The sequence below is a fragment of the Bacillus rossius genome, chromosome 6 (genome assembly GCF_032445375.1).
Source record: "Bacillus rossius redtenbacheri isolate Brsri chromosome 6, Brsri_v3, whole genome shotgun sequence".
In the NCBI taxonomy this organism is placed as follows: Eukaryota; Metazoa; Arthropoda; class Insecta; order Phasmatodea; family Bacillidae; genus Bacillus; species Bacillus rossius.
Genome location: NC_086334.1, coordinates 7,271,668 through 7,284,069, shown reverse-complemented (window position 1 = coordinate 7,284,069; position 12,402 = coordinate 7,271,668). Strand labels below are relative to the sequence as shown.

The following is a 12,402-nucleotide window of genomic DNA, read 5'->3' as shown; positions in this document are numbered from 1 at the left end:
AACAGTCTGACCGATACTGGTATTTCCGAGGCAGATTACGCTCACGCACAAAATGTCTGGGACAAGTTTCAGTGTGCTACCTTAGGGGAGTACGCTGACTTGTACCTAAAGACGGATGTTCTGATTTTGGCGGACGTATTCGAGAATTTCCGCAGTCTTTGCTTGGAAACATATAGTTTAGATCCGTCTCACTACATTTCTTGTCCTGGGTTCGCTTTCGACGCGATGCTTCGAACCACAGGTGTACAGCTAGAGCTACTCACAGATTACGACATGTATATGTTTGTGGAGGCTGGTATTCGTGGTGGTGTAGCGCAAAGCATTAAACGTCATTGCGTAGCTAATAATGCCTACGTACCAGAAACACATGATGCTTCCAAGCCATCCACATTCCTGGAGTACATTGATGCAAACAACTTGTACGGGTGGGCGATGTCTCTGCCGCTCCCCATTCGTCATTTCCAATGGACAGACACATCAATTGATGTCATGTCTATTCCGGAAAATTCACCCACAGGCTACATTATCGAGTGTGATGTGGAGTACCCTCTCGAACTCCACGAAAGTCACAAAGACCTGCCATTTCTTCCCGTAAATCAGTGTCCGCCCGGCTCAAAGCAATCAAAGCTGATGACAACGCTGGAAAATAAAGAGCACTACATCGTTCACTACAAAAACCTACAGCAAGCAGTATCGCATGGTCTAAAAATCATAAGAATACATAAAGTTCTTCAGTTTGAGCAGTCGGCATGGTTGGAGCCCTATATTCGGCTGAACACCAACAAGCGCAAAGCAGCAGCCAACGAGTTCGAGAAGGAGTTCTTCAAGCTCGCTGTGAACTCGACATTTGGCAAACTAATGGAGAACAAGAGACGGAGGCTCAAAATGGAGTTGGTGTGCTCCGAGAAGCGTTTTAAGAAGTTGGTGTGTCGTCCGTCCTTCAAGGACCGCACAATGTATGAGCCAAACTTGAGTCTTGTCCACCTGAACCATGAGACCATCATTTTCGACAAGCCAATCTATGCCGGACTCGCAGTACTTGATCTATCAAAAACACTCATGTACGACTTCCACTATAATACTATGAAACCGAAATATCAGGAAAATATTCATCTGGCATATATGGATACAGACAGCTTTGTGTATGAGATTCAGACACAGGACTTCTACCATGATCTAAAAGCGGACCCTAAGTTCATGTCTGAATTCGACACCAGCTGCTACCCTCCTGACCACCCATGCTTCTCCCCCATAAACAAGAAAGTTGTTGGCAAATTCAAAGATGAATGTGGGGGAGAAGTAATGAGCGAGTTTGTCAGTCTGCGGGCCAAACTCTATGCATACATGTGTGGTGGCAAGGTTGAGAAGAAGGCTAAGGGCATCCAGCGTTGTGTGATCAAAAACCACATCACATTCGGTGATTACCTGGATGCCCTGCAAGACCACCGCACAAGGAGGGCAGGTGTTAGAGCCATACGGTCGAGAAAGCATGTGCTGTATAGCGAATACAGCAATAAGCTAGCCATAACGTGGGAGGACGACAAACGTTTAATCTGTGAAGACGGTATCCGCACGGTCCCCCACGGCTATATCGGAGGCGATGAATAATCTTTTTTCTGTAAATAGTTTTTGTTGTAAATAGTTTGGCAGTTTGGTTGTTGTTTCCATTCGTCGTATAGTTTCAATTTTTTTATAGTTTTCATTTTGTTGTATAGTTTCCATTTTTGGTGTATAGTTTCCATTTTTGGTGTATAGTTTCCATTTTTGGTGTATAGTTTCTGTTTTTTTTGTTTTAATAGTTTCCATTTTTGTCGTATAGTTTCTTTTTTTGTTGTATAGTTTCTGTTTTGGTTGTATAGTTTCTGTTTCAGTTTATGTTCTTAATTTAATATATAAGATTTTACCTACACATTACTTATTATTTTTTAATTCTTATAACCTATATCCCCCAAGGTACTGATACTTATAAATGTCTTAGAGAATGGTAAAATGTAATTATACGCAGACAATCAGTCTGTTTGTAGAAGTCATAGAGGTAGGATGTGTATGAGTATATTAATTAGGACTTGTCAGATACCCTGGTGGCAGTGACGGCAACTAATTTTTGAATTTGGCGCGCGATACTAGCGACATCTACCAGCCAACTTGAGAACCAAGATGGCGGCATGCGACACCTGCCTGCCGACTCCCTAACTAATATTTGAATTTGGCGCCATCTGGTAGTCTGTGCTGGAATTAAAGATGGCGATGGTATAATAATAATTTGAATTTCATGCATTTGGGAAGCCAAAGACACCCTCCCCCCCTTTTATCATAAAACTTGACGTCAGTACGTGGCATATATAGATTATTTATTCCACTATATCCCAATTGGTCTCGTGGTCTAGTATCAAGGTGTCCGCCTCGTAACCACGACATCCCGGACGTTTTCACGTCCCATGGATCGAATCCCAGCCTCGGCACTGAAATTATTTTAGTTAAAGAAAAAAAATAAAATAATCCCTGCTGCTATCTGGTGGCGACCAACAGAACTATATGACGTCGCAAGATGGCTGCCTCCAGCAGACGGAAACAAGATGGCGGCCTGCAGCAGACGAAACAAGATGGCGGCCACCAGCAGACGAAAACAAGATGGCGGCCACCAGCAGACGAAAACAAGATGGCGGTTGATGTTTACATCGGATTTTAAAGTTCGAAAAAAAAAATTCAAATCCAAGATGGCGCCCGTGACACAAAGTGCAACGGTGACGTCATGATTCGAAGTTGGTGGAAATTTCTAGAAATACAAAATGGCGGATGGATTGGCATACAGATTAGCATGGATTAGCATACAGATTAGCATAGATTAGCATACGGATTGGCATAGATTGGCATAGATTGGCATAGATTAGCAAGGTCAAAGGTCAAGGTCAAAGGTCATGATGACGTCATCCAAGATGGCCGCCGATGACGTCATCCAAGATGGCCGCCGATGACGTCATCCAAGATGGCGGGCTCCTGGCTCCTGCGCCTGTGCTTGAACCCCCCATTTCCAACTACTGTAACGGGACATTTTTTCGTGCGTACATGGCTGATGAACATAACGGGACACTTTTTCGTGTGTGCATGGTCGAAGGAAGTGACGTAATCCAACATGGGTGATGAAGCGAAGCCTTAAGGTGTCTGGATCGGATCCCCGATCCCCCTCCCCCCTCCCCTGTCCTCATACATACCAAATACACCTACTTATATATATATATATATATATATATATATATATTCCTGTGTATGCCTGATAAATTACTTTTTTCCTTAAGTGTATTCCTCGTCGAATGTCTGACCCACGAAATGGTTTTCCTTCACAAGAACATTTTTCTCTGAATGTTTAGCAATCCCTCTGTGTCAGTAATATCGATTTGTTATTTTATCTTTGTACAAAAATATACATCTTGTTTCATAGCTCATAATATTTACAAAGAAAGAACAAGCTTGATAAACTTTTGCAATGTGCAGTATTCAAAACTATACACAAACTAAGTGACGTGTTGCCATTGTTAAACGCTGAACGTCACAGTCAAGGAGACATGAATTATGTTTACCAAAATAATTTGAACCTAATGTTCTTTCTAGTGGTTTCTTTTAATAAGACCCTGGCTGGTTTATTCCTCAATATAACTGATTTATTCAGTGTTTCCGCCTCGAACGACTTAGCGGTCAACAAGACATAGACGATAAACATTTTTTTTTTTTTTTAGTCTTCCTTCCCGGCATTAATCCTGCTACTAAATTAAGATATTTTTTCTCAGTGACGAATGCAAAATAACATTCTCTTTTCGATTTAGCTTTTCCCAAATTATCTGCCCGCTTCCAGCAAGCCACTTAAAAGCATGGCCACGTTGTTCGTCTAGTCTGTCTAGATTATCATTAATGGTACGCGTCGTCGGGTTTTATACTCACAGAAATATTCCCGGTAATGAGAACATGACAATAGTGCTCAAAATAAAACCAGAAAGTAAAGCACAGTAAATAAAAAAATTGGTTGTCTGTATATTCGGTTTACGGACGATAGTTTAACGTGACGTCATAACAAAACATTGATGAAATGATTTCATACTTTTATGAATAAAATTGAATCATTTTTATTTAATTATCCACTACTGTATTTTGTATGGATACAAAGAAGGAGGGAAATGAAACCTACAATTTAATTTATAAATTTACTTTTATTTTCACTCATTAATTCAAATATGTTTATTAGTTTAACGAAGAGATTATTTTAACTATAACTTTTATACATGTTTGCTGTTTAACTTCTTCAAATCTGTGTTATTCTGTTAAGGATAGGACGATGATAGGAAAAGTGGGAAACGAATGGGAGTGTTTCAAGTTTAATGTACCTCGAAAAAGTCAAATCGATGGTTGTTCCAATCGAGTGGAAGTGAGATAGATGCGGCGCAAGCGTACAATAAGCGCAACGGGACACAGCGTAACGGGACAATGTGCGCAACGGGACATTTTTTCGTGCGTGCAGCCGGCGTTCATCGATTTATTAGACGTCACGTCAAAAATGGTAATTAAAACTTCAAACATAATGAATTGACATCATGTATAAAAACTTGTGCAACACATATTTTATTTTAATTTCGTGTGGAAATGCAATTTGAGAAGGGAGAACAGGACACGTCCCTTTGTGCGACTTATTCAAATACTTGATGCCCCTTGGTTATATCATGAAGAATGGATGAGGGGTTTCAATTGTAACACATTAAGGGGCCCACGAAAATCAACATGAAAACATAATACTTAACTCTAAAAATATATATTTACCAAAAATATTGACTTGGTAAATCTTTACGTTGAATTTTTTTTTTGCGTTTGTTTATTACGTTTATTTTCAATTCTTCGAATAGCTAACAGTGGAATTATTTTTCTGTCCTTTATTATCTTGTATGCAATATACTGTATGTACGCGCGTATTTTAACGAATTATTAATTTGATTATGGGTACACATCATGGCTCAAAGTTACCCTATTTAACGTTTTTGCCTTATAAATCACGTAAAGAATTTCCCCCCCCCCCCCCCTAATATATAGAACTTTTATTTTATTTGAAATAGTCTTGCTTCCTGGTATTTAAAATAATCTAACTTTGTTCCAGAGACGAATAAAAGTTATATATTTATGAACTTAAGCTATAAACAGTGTGTGTATGTATGTATGTGTATATATATATATATATATGGCCTACGCTATTTTAGCTCATTCTGTACTGCATTTTATGGTCGCATTTGGCATGAGAAGATTTGCAGACAGCCATATGAGAGTTGGTCGTGTTAATGTTGGCTTGGTGTTGCAACCCTACGCTGTTAACTCTGTCGTACTGGAATTATGTACGATGTAAAATCGCAATTGTCGTGTCGTGTCCGTTGTGGCATTGCTGACTCCAGCTTCAGTGGCCTCTCGCTTTCGGCAAGACACGAACCTCGAGTAGTATTTTTACAAATATACGTGACCGAGTCGCATGAACTCTCACAGACGTGAAGCCTCTTGTGCCTGGCGAACGACGGCGTCGAGTGTCGGTTTTCCCGCGCGCCGAGTGCTGCTGTTCGCCGCGGTCATGATGTAAAGAAGAGGAGGTGAAACCTTCCGGCCGCCGAAACTCGTCCTCCACTGCGCACTACGTCACCTTGGTCGCACCGCCCGGTCTACACGCAGCGCGCTTACGGGAATACGACGCAGAGACAGTTCATTTACAATCGTTTGAATAGTAAGAGTGACCACGAAGCGTAGAAATACTTTTCTATGTACATTGCATAGCATGCATTTAGAACATACAGTTTAAATAAATGTATTAGCATCCAAACACGGGGTTTATATTAATAATAAAATCAACGAAACAATATTTTTCTGCTGTTTCATCACTTCAAAATGTTGATTGAGTCTTGTAAACACGGAATGGTAATGGGAATTGGAATGAATATACTTCGAAAATATTTATTATGAATATTAATTAAATAGATATAATAAACATTCAGGATGCAGGCGGCAAATAATAATACAAACGTATTACAAAAAAAAGCATCTGACACAAAGCAAAGTTTCTATAAATACTTATTTGTAATTTACATAAACATAAGCGCTTTTGATTTATTTACTAAATTTAATTTTATTTATTTACAAACAATAAACAAAAGGGTAAATAATGATAGAAAAAATATTTAAAAACATATTATTAAACCAAATAGCTCTACAATATTCAGCAAAAAACAGCTTGCAGGCATACAAATTTTTTTTCACGGCAAAAAAAAACGAAAAGGTTGGATTTGTTTATCATCTTGGAAAGGAAAAACCTAATAGTATTCAAATCCCCCAAGCACATTGTGCGTTAAAACATGGCACATAATTGTTGGTTGATTACTAAAAATAACTCAATTGCAAAATAACTCGCCACTAAATATTTCACAAAACCCGTATGCCTTCTACACTACATTTTATTAAAGCCAAAATCGATTCATAATGGCTTGAACTCCCGTCCCTTATAGGTATTTGAATGTAATTTTAACGCGTGTATCTTGGCTGTAGGTGTTTCTTTCTCCATTTTTATAATTTTAACTTCTGAAAACTCAAAAATGTTGCTTGCTATCATTTTGATTACTGAAAATTCCATGTTATAACAAAATAAGTATTGTTTTACCTGCTGTACATTGTGCATTTGCAGGCACTCGCATAATTTGAAGAGAGTCACGGGCTTTCCATGGAAAAAAATTACAAAATAAATATCTAAGTTCATCTAATTCTCCTTAAAATTGGCGTTTCAAAATTCCTCCTGGATTCTGTAATACTAAAATGATTTGAAGGCAATACATTCAAGGGAAATGGTGTGATAAAAACATTAAAAATATAAAAATATTGAAATAGAATAAAATCATTGTAATCATAAAACATTAAAATCGGAAATACCATTTTTCCCACTTATATCTAGTTTTACGGAAAAGCCGCTTCCTTCCATAATTACTATTCCAAGGCCGCGCTGTACAATTTTCAATACATAGCTGTTTTTTTTATATATATCATGCGCTTTATAGTTTTATAATCTAGAAAAATGAATACCTACAAACATGCAAACTTATGTTCTAAACTGTTTTTAGTTATAGCCGAGTTGTGTTAGTGTTAGGATTGTAGACACAGTAGGGGCGGATCCAGGAATTACTGGGGGGGGGGGGGGGGGTTGCCATGAGTCTGGGCCTAGTATGATACCTGTTTATTACTGCAAAAGTCGTTATTAATCAATGTATATTTTACCCTTAGATGGGTGGGAGGGCACGTGCCCCTGTGCCCCCCTTCCCCCCTTCAGGATTCACCTATGGAGCACACACGCACGTGCGCTGAGAATGTACTGATCTATGGTCCCTGCAAACCTTAATTTTAAGTATTTAAAATGGCAGTTTTTTTAACGCGTTAAATACTATTTATAATTCTTATCTCACGGTTTTGCGTGTATACTTAAATATATTTAAACGTAATGATATCATATGTCCTCCCCACTCCATTAAAGAGAACATTTTGAACAATAGAAAAAATGCGCATGTTTCTTTTTTATGTATAACGGGTTCACATTCCTACTTTCATTCGATTTGTTTACATGCATTGATGAAATATTTTCCCTTCTTTATTAATACTACACAACCTAGTGTTTAGGTTAGTTCTATAACAAACAAGAAAAAAAGTTAAATTGAAATAAATTCTGTAGTTCTCGCTGATGCCCGAACACACAAACATTTTAAAAACAATTGATTTGAGTTGTTATTAATGGGTGGGTATATATACGTTAAGATTTAATTTTTAATAAATTAATTCAGTAAATAACCTTTTTACAGCGAAATACTTTATTATTATAGATAATAACTCAGTATTTTGCACAAAATATAATCCTTGACCTAATATTAACCTACAGTTAATCATATAAAAAATTAAAAATAAATACTCGTATTATAAAACAAGTGACATTTCTACTTAAAATCACGTTTGTTTAAACTTACCTCTGCTAACACAGAATGTGTCCTTCCTTTTACATACGTTCACCCACTTATTGCAAAGATCTTCATTTTTTGGAAAAGAAAAATATTTTATGCCAGAATCTCGAGTCTTTTTGAAATGATTGTGAAATCCGAACACTGCACAGCTACATAAAAGCACTCAGGATTATGTAAACACCAACAATAACAAAAATTCGCACGAGACGCAGATGAAATGGATGGGAAGCGCCTGGAAGAAGAGCGCTGGCTACAACCAAGGTGACGTAGCAAGGGACCGCGTGGAGGGGGAAAACCTGCGCACGGTTTCACCTCCCCTTCTTTACATCATGGCCGCGGTAGTCCGTGGAGAGGGGGTCGTGAAGAAACCTTCCCTCTCAAGGTCGCGCGGCATTGTCTGCGGTGTCGGTTTCATTACAGGACTCCGGCCTACTTCTGCTGCCGCTGCAGTGCCCTTCTAACGATAACAGGCGTGTATTTATAACTTATCACTAGGGACCGGAAAAATTCGCGGGTTCAATGACATGTAGGATGAACTCCATAGTGTCACGTACTCTCGGTCAAATGTCACCCACCCATTGGCTGCTGTCTTGTGAGACGCCCCAACGTAGCAGCCTGTGATTCGATAAAGCGTTGGTTGGGTGTTTCTCATTGGCCCAGAGTCACCCAGGTGAGTTGTGAGCCAACAGCAGAGGCAGCACTGAGGTATAACTATTTGTATTTTAGCCTATCGCGAAATGAATTCGCGAATTTTTCCGGTCTCTACTTATCACATATATTTAAATACTTCATTTAAACGCCAAAGTTTTAAAATATTTGAATTTTTTTTTACACCCTAGTTTGAGAATTCGATCCCGTCTTTTTATTTCTAACCCCGGGATTTGGGGTGGCAAATAGCAACATACCGAAAGTGTGTAAAATTCTGTTTTTTTTTTCTTTTCATTTTAATGTTATTAGCAAAGCAATTAGGTACGTGCATTCGACGTTTGATAAACTGCGTGTATCATTGAGGTATAAATTGTCCGCTTCACTGGACGAATATGCTGAAAGGGTTTTAAAAAATTTGAATTTGACAGCTGATTCTTATGCAGTAACTTTCTGTTGTTTTAATTACATGAAAATTAATCGAGAGTTAAAATTTTGCATTATATGACGTAGATTATAAAAAAACTAGTACCTAGAGCTATTTTTGGTGTAAATACAAAATATGGAGCTGAAAGGTACCAAACAACCTTAATCTCAGCGCCAAATCTTCGATCAAATTGGGCGACAGTGACCCGGTGCCCGTGGCTCGCGCGGTGAGGGTTCTGGGTTCGATACCAACAACCCGGCATGACTCGCATTTGGAAGCACCGAGTCATGGGCTCCATGTGGTTCGGACACCCTGTAGTCCAGGCCTCTTGGCGTAACCGTGCGATGAAAAACAAATGTAATATCGAGCGAATTTATTTACTACTTACCTGCGAAAAAACTCCTGCGCATTTATGTACGTATGTATGTATGTATGTATGTATGTATGTATGTATGTATGCGAACGTTAACTATACAAGGCGAGTGATACTCGCTTATTTGCTCTGAAGAAAATTCAGAAAAGGTGGTGTTATTTTGGGAAATTACTTTTTTTAATGTATTTATTTTATTTGTTTATTTGCAAGTATATAAAAAAATTAAACTAATGTGTATATTTTATTTTTAAATTTCGTTCTTCAACGACGCACAATCGAATCACAGCGATGTTAAGCGAACAGCGAGAAAAAGTACGAGTCTCCAAACTCCACGCACTGCAGCGAAGCGAATGGCGAGTTATAATTTCAGCTTAATAATTTATTGTGTTGGCAACTCGTGAAGATCGCTCTGATGAAACGCTGCAGTCGCCGTCCGTGGAGCCCGCGTTCGATTCCTGGGGGCGGTCATTCCGACGTTTCTCTCGTGACTCCCGTGAGATCACTGCGGACAGGCTCTGGCCAAGATGGTGGCTCACCACAGGCCACGGCGTATTCCTTTTGCAAAAATGAAACGTAAAACCTCCTGAAACATTGTCGTGATTCTGCGTTGTTGCAGAAATGCGTGTGAAACGTCTGTGCTGTCACGGGTTACACGTTCTCCGCGATTAGCCGTCGTTTGTTGTCACCGCCATTTTTGTTGCAATGACTGCAGCTGTAATACTACTGTAATTAGACACTAATATATGGTTTTTATAAAAATAATTAAAAAATAGTAAAGTTTAATATACTTATTAAAACGTATTATAATAAATGATTGTATGAAAAATAAGATTTGTAATGTAAACAAGTCGGGTGTTATCAGTCTGGCTGCAGTGGTCGTCATTTACGGGTCGTTACCACAACGCCGAAATACCACAACGCCGAACGTACAATAACGCCGAATACCATAACGCCGAATGCCAAATTGACCGCAGCGCCGACAGCTAGAAAACTGCTGTGTACCACAACGCCGAAATACAGTAACGCCAAAAAAAATGTTGCTGCATGGAGGGGGGGGGGGGGGGGGGGGGGGGTGGCATAGGAGCAAAATGAAAAACCACTGAATGAATTTGTGTGCTAACCTTACCTAACCTTACCTTTGTCGCAGTCCTGCAATGACATTTTTCGACGTTAATGTATTTCGGCGTTGTGGTACACAGCAGTTTTCTAGCTGTCGTCGTTGTGGTCAATTTGGCATTTGGGCGTTATTGTACGTTCGGCGTTGTGGTATTTCGGCGTTGTGGTGCGTCCCCAGTCATTTACTCCGTGCTGCAAGCTAAGCGTGCGATGGACTTCTACGAATCGGCAAACGATGTTGTTGACGTATGGCCGAACAGGAATCGCCGGGTTTAGCTCACCTGGTCGTGCTGGCTGGTCGACACGGCAGCCTCGAAGAGGAAGGAAGGCCGCGCCCGTCGTCCTTCGACTGACGAGCTGCTGGCTCCCGGACGCGACGTGCTTCGCTGAACAGCGTCTGGCCGAGAGAACAGGTCTCGGATATAAGGTCTTGGAGGGGGAAGGGGGGGGGACACAACAGCCACTCCGCTGCGCCTACGTCACGGCGGAGTCTCTGTAGCCTTGGTTGTACATCCCGGGGGGGGGGGGGGGGTGCACCCCCCCTGCACCCTAACTGATCCCATGACTCAGTAGTAAAAGCTGTGGACACGTTAACCATTGCACCTAGGCGCTAAGCAGAATTCACAATGTTTTCCACTGCAGTTTGACTAAGTATGAAAAGTAAATATAGGAACCTATGCAGTGGGCGATTGACGTATGAGGAGGCTTCTTCGCTGCACATACGCCCGGTGCGCAACCGGACAGGCTTCTCGCGGGGTTGCAAATGAAAATGGTCTACAGTGTTGGGTAGAGTCAAGTCATGCTTGCTCACAACTGCGTAGTTACTTCAATCGGGTCTCTGGTCTCGTCGACAGCGAGAATTGCAAACGAGAACACAATTCATTTTGCCGGGCCCCTCCCTATTAATTAATGTACAACTTTCCCGAAAAAAAAAAAACCCTAAAGTCTATAAACGTTCATCGTTGCCGTAACTGTAAATGTGATCAGTACTCTTCGCATGACTTGTAAGGTTCCCTATGAATTATATTGTTACGAGTATGTGGGGAGAAAACAGGATTCGTAAGGTATAGCCCAATTAATTGGGTCGGTTTTATTTATTACTAATGTCTACACCATCAATTTAATTAATGCACTCAAGATCTCTGTCCACAACAATTAGTCCTACACTGGTCATTGAAACATTAACCCTTTCGACTGGAGCTTGGCTTGACAGTGGCTCGCTTTTCTGTCCGCCTCTGTCCGCTTCCTTCGCACACTCACCCACGCCGCGCCGCAGTACAGTCCCAACTATCGCTCGTCGCACCCGACTTCACTCGCAGGTATCGCCTCCCGATAGGTCCGGTTCGCCCAGCAAGGGCCACTTGCCCTCTTCACCTCCCGCTGATCGCACGGGTATTGCCAGTATCACTCCCCGGGGGGGGGGGGGGGGAGACTCTCTCCGCTGCTTCGCTCTTCGCTTGAACTCTCGTGCAGGCCGGCGTCGCTGCTTTTATACTCTTGGCAGACTTTCTGGAACCAACTGGGAGATTGGAAGTGTCGCGTCACCTTGGGCCGACCCGACGCCCGAAAAGTCCAGAAAGGCAGTGTTTATTCGTGCCACTACGCGCGTAGGCCTCGGGAGAACCCGCATAATCCCCAGGCAGCTAAAAGTGTCATTGACAATGGCCTGAGGCGGGATGGCGAGGGAAGCGAGAAGGGGGGGTTAGCGAGGACCCTTGTGATTCCGGTCAGGCACGCGTGGCATGCCCTACGTCAGAGGACGGCGCGTGACGTCAGTGGCAGTGCGGGGCCGCCAGCCAGCTCCGAACCTGGCGCGCGGCGCGATCTGG

At 41.2% G+C, this 12,402-nt stretch overlaps 2 protein-coding genes across 4 annotated transcripts in view; one reads left to right on the top strand and one right to left on the bottom strand.

The window, feature by feature from the left end:
• Window positions 1-10,978, bottom strand: part of LOC134532563 (retinol dehydrogenase 7-like) — a 44,661-nt gene extending 33,683 nt beyond the window's left edge. The window contains exon 1 of the mRNA XM_063369087.1: window positions 8,019-10,978. The gene's annotated coding sequence lies outside the window, so the exon portion shown is untranslated. The remainder of the gene's footprint in view (window positions 1-8,018) is intronic.
• Window positions 1-12,402, top strand: part of LOC134532565 (zinc-regulated GTPase metalloprotein activator 1-like) — a 315,459-nt gene that overhangs the window by 40,280 nt on the left and 262,777 nt on the right. The window lies entirely within an intron of this gene.